Raw genomic sequence first — 5,085 nt, forward strand, 5'->3', positions numbered from 1 at the left:
TAAAAATTTATTTTACAAAACTACAATTTTCATTAATTCTTGATCAAAGAAGATCTAGAGATTGAAAGAGTATTTCTAAATAAATAGAAACACTGCACAGCAGCAAATCGGGGGTGTGGCCAGGATGCTAGTCAGACTAAAATGCAATGTCAGGAATGAGAGCTCTAACAAGACCACATTTTCAACTCTGGAATCAAGAAAATTAAAATAAACTTGAAGCAAAACAGAAAAAGGGGAGAATGAAAGTTAAGCATAAAAAAAGAAATAAAGTGAAAAGAAAAAAAAAACCTGTTTCTTTAGAAATCTAAATATAAGAAATTTTTCCAACATCTAATCAAGGGGGAAAGGAAGAGGAAACCAACATACAACATTAAAGAAGATGACTTCCGGGCCTCCCCGGTGGCGCAGCGGTTGAGCGCTGGGTTGCGAAGCTGCCCGCGGCCTCTGCAGCGCCGGTTCAATCCCCGGCTGCTCCCCGGCCACCAGAGGAGGGTCCCACATGGCGCGCAGACCTCTCCTGCCGCCCGCTGCTCCCCTCAGCAGTGTGCTTCGGTCCTTCTGCCTGCTCTGCTCCCCGCTCTGGCTCTGGTGAATTCTCTCACCCTCCCGTGCTTCTGACTGTACCCAGTGCATGTATAAACAAAACAAACAAACAAATAAATAAAACATGCCTCTATAAAAAAAAATTAAAAAATAAAGAAGATGACTTCCTGTTCATAAATTTGAAGATGTGACTGAAATGGATACTTCTTAGGGAAATGGAAGTAACCAAAATTGCTTTCAAGAAAGCAGAAAATCTGACCACCCATGGCTAGAGTGGTAAACTGAGGGAGGGAGAATTTTATCACTGATGTGGCTGCTGGCACCTGGGGCAGACTCACCCCTGGCTGCCCCTTCTTGCTTCACCACTTCAGGGCTACTGAAAAAGTGGAAAAGATAGTCAAAGATTTATTTCTCAGAGACAGCAGACCTAGATGGTTTTATAGATGACATTTACCAAGTTTTAAAGAAACCAACCCAATGTTATGTAAACTGTTCTAGAACACAGAAAACCAAAAAAGTCTACACTTTTCATTTTATGAAAGAGCGAAAACCTGATACTCAAGCCAGATTAACACAGCTGGAAGAAAAACAAGCTGTAGACCAAGCACTTACGAACGTACATATAGAAATTGTAAATATCAGCTACCAATATTCAGCTGTGTAGTAGAATAATATTTAAATGAATCATAAAGAATATCCAAGGAAAGCAAAGATAGCTGAAAATAAGAAAATATGTGAATATAACTCATGGTGTATAAGTAGAATAAAAAGAACAGCATCTCTAGAGTTGCTTAAAATAGCTGGTAAGGGGCCTCCCCGGTGGCGCAGCGGTTGAGCGCTGGGTTGCGAAGCTGCCCGCGGCCTCTGTGGCACCGGTTCGATCCCCAGCTGCTCCCTGCCACCAGAGGAGGGTCCCACATGGCGCGCAGACCTCTCCTGCCGCCCGCTGCTCCCCTCAGCAGTGTACTTCGGTCCTTCTGCCTGCTCTGCTCCCCGCTCTGGCTCTGGTGAATTCTCTCACCCTCCCACGCTTCTGACTGTACCCAGTGCATGTATAAACAAACAAACAAACAAACAAACAAACAAATAAATAATAAATAAATAATACATGCCTCTTTAAAAAAAAAATAAAAAAAAATAAAAAAAAAATAAAAAAGCTGGTAAAATTTTACACCTGCACATGAATTTTGAGAAAAAAAAACTTAGAAAATTATGAATAGAATAAAATTGCCTTAACTTGATAAAAAAAAAAACAGGTATCATAAACCTACAGCCAATATCATACTCAGTGGCAACACAAGTATCACCATTTTAACATTGTGATGCTTTTTTTTTTTTTCAGAGAAGAGGCATTAAGGAGTCATGTCATAAGTTTATTTACAAACATATTTAATATGTTGAGTTTGAGTTTGACTTTTCAAAGAAGTTGCACTTCTTAAAATGATCCTCTTCGTATCTGTTTCATGGATGAACTAAAATGTCCTTATTTCTTAAGCAGTTGGTGTCTTACTATCAAGAAAGGTGCAGCAAATCCAGAACCGGAGTACACAGTCATCATAAGTAGTAACCACCACTTGTTTTCCACAGAAAAATGGCAAATTCTTCCCTGGGCCCTCCTCATAGTGGCTCCTACGGACCACAGAGGTCGTGAATCTCCGGCTGCTCTGTCCCAGCATAGCGCAGTCGGGAGCGCTGCGAAAGGCTCAGAGAGCGAAGGAGGGCGAAGAGGCGGCAACCCAAATAGTCCTTTTTTCACGACCTTCAACATTGTGATGCTTTTGATGGCAAATAAGAAAGTCTGATCCACGTGGTTTAAAAAATATACAGAAACTATTTTTGCCCTGTTTATTAGAGTTCTCCAGAGAAACGGAATCAGTAGAGTGTGTGTATGTGTGTGTGTGTGTGTGTGTGTGTGTGTGTGTGTGTGTGTGTAGAGACCTATTTTAAGGAATTGGTCCATGGAACGATGGATAATGGCCAATCTAAAAATCTGCAGGTTGGGTCATCAGGTGGGAGACCCAGAGAAGAGCCAGCGTTGCAGACCCTCCAAAGGCCGTCCATTAACAGAATTCCTTCTTGCTCAGGGATGTCAGGCCTTTGTTATATGCAGGCCATGAGAAAATTGGGTGAGGACCACCAATATTAGGGAGGGTGATGCTGTACTCAAAAGCTGCAAAGTCAACTTTGCCTTAGTCCTTTCCATCACACTGACTGCCCCCACTTCTTTACACTCCACCTTTCACCCTGTCACCAAGGTATTCTTTCTAAGATGGAAACCAAATCTTGTGACCCCACCAAACTTAAAAATCCACCACTGATTCTGCAATTGTTACAGGAGAGTGTCCAAATTCCTTTCCATGGTATAAAACTCCCCTCGTGATTTGATCCCAACCTTTTTTTCTAGCCTCATTTCTTCCATTAACCGACTCGGCCCTGCTCTCACCCAAGACCTCAACCTTACAGATAGGGGGTTATCCTATGAGTGCCATATCAGCCTTCCGTGTACCTTTGCACAGCCTGGCCCCTCTTCCTGGAACAGTCTCTCTCCTTTCCCTTCTTGCCAGTGAATGTCGATGACTCCTTTAACACCTAGCACAATTGTCACTTTCTTGGTGTTCCTTCCCCCACGTTTCTCAGGCAGAATTCACTCCCTTGCTGGTTTCCCTCATGCCTCTGGTAATTACTTATTCATGCTGTCTCTCCATTGAACTGCAAACTCTGTGTCGTGTTCACTGTTCTGTCTCCAGTACCAAGCACATTGCAAATGATCACTGAATGTTTCTGGAATGAATAGGATGATTTCTTGAGTGGCAATGCTAGTTAATACAAGGTGTGCCCACCATGGAGGGACAATTATGAATGCTACACATCTGGGGGTTGCCAGAGTCCTCTACAGAAACACCATCAGAGCCTCAGGGGCCAAAGACGCCTGCCCCTCCAGCCTGCCTGGTCACAGCAGGTCACAGAAGGAAGGTTTTCATATCTTGAGACTAGAGTGTTAATAAGCAAACCAACCTCTTATTTTCCCTCATGGTGACCACCAACTGTAGCACATTTTGTGTGAGCTGAAATACCATGTTCCATCAAAAGCTGCTATTTTGGGGGGTGGAATACAGGAATGAGGGAGGAGAAAATTCCATCCTTCTACACAGAAACCTTTTTACACACCTTAGAGTCTTACAGATTAACAGGCTCTCACCTAAAGGTCATTGGTAGGTTTTTAAGAAGAGCTACTGGCATTTCCCAACCACAATGTTCTGAAGCTTAGCCAACAGTTTCCAAGGCCCATCTTCCTGGCATCCAGAACACACAAATGATTCCCATTCTCTGTGACCCAGAGGGCAGAGGGCAGAAAGGCGCTTTGATAAGGGAACTGGATGCCAGACCTCTCTGGAGTCAGAAGCCACATTCAGCAAATCCTCCTGGGTGGGTTTCTTAAAGGTCACAAAGATGAAAAGAGGTAGAGAAAAACATAACCTTCAAGAAGGGAAAAGAAAACTATCCCGAGGCTTTGCGGGATGTCATTTCAAATAACTGTAAAAGCCAAGCCTCTGGGATAAACAGGTGCTGGGTGGAATGTCTGAATCTTGAACGTTCTAAGTGAAGCCTCAGGCGAGATCCCGGCAGCGGTCAGGCCTGTGGAGAAGGTCAGCGGGGACACTTGGTAACCAGCTTGCTCACAAGGGTCGGGCTGGCACGAGAGTCCGAGGGAGGGAAAGCCACAGCGGGTACATACGCTGCCCCCCTGGACTCCGGCCTCATGCTGGGGTCACCCACTGCTTCGACCCCACAGGAATCCAGGGAGCCAGCGCGCCTGATGCTGCAGGCGGTGCCAGCCCAGGGCTGGGCCATGGGATGGAGGCGGGGAGCGCGGACAGGGCTACTGGGGCTCCCCGCCCTGGGGCCTGGGCTGGACCCCCTCACTTCCACCGGGCCCTGCCCGTCTCCGGCACAGGCCGCAGCCCTCTCCGCGCTGGCGTCCGGCCACAGTCTGGAGAGCCGCGCCTTGCCTGGACTTTGCCCTATGGCATCTGGCTACGCTTGCGAGCTCGGGCAGCCTCAAGCTAGTGCGGCCTCGGGAAGAAGGAAGGGCTTTTGGAGCCGAGACCTGACTGATGAGGCATCTGGTGGCAAGATCTGGGGAACAGCGAGGTCGATGCCCTGAAACAGAAGGGCCTTTGGGACCTTTGTGGGACGGACAACGCCTCCCAACGCGCAGGGCTGGACGCTTGGTGGCTCGTGACTCGCCGAACAGGGGCGCGGGGCTCGGTCCTCACCGACGTGACACCCGCGCCCCCGGCAGGGCAAGGCGCACGGTGACTCGCTGCCCTTCTCTGGACCCGTGTCTTCATTTGCAAGGCGGGAAGCTTCCCTGGCGTGAGCCTGAGCTCACCTCCTACTCTAAAGAGAGGCGGCGCATCCTATAAGGACGGAAAAGATGCAAAGTGTCAGCAGTTTATTTGAAAAGTGGAGCAGGTGGCGACCATGTTTTCTCCAGGGCCGGGACAGCCGGCGCGCTCAGTGCGCGGCCCTGACGCCCTC

At 47.3% G+C, this 5,085-nt stretch overlaps 1 pseudogene across 1 annotated transcript; it reads right to left on the bottom strand.

Moving 5' to 3' along the window:
- Nucleotides 1-1,920: 1,920 nt before the first annotated feature.
- Nucleotides 1,921-2,219, bottom strand: LOC311187011 (cytochrome c oxidase subunit 7C, mitochondrial-like; annotated as a pseudogene). The gene has a single exon. The product of its transcript is annotated as a cytochrome c oxidase subunit 7C, mitochondrial-like (transcript).
- Between the last annotated feature and the right edge of the window lie 2,866 nt (nucleotides 2,220-5,085).

This window comes from Talpa europaea, assembly GCF_964194135.1.
Source record: "Talpa europaea genome assembly, chromosome: X".
Lineage (NCBI taxonomy): Eukaryota > Metazoa > Chordata > Mammalia > Eulipotyphla > Talpidae > Talpa > Talpa europaea.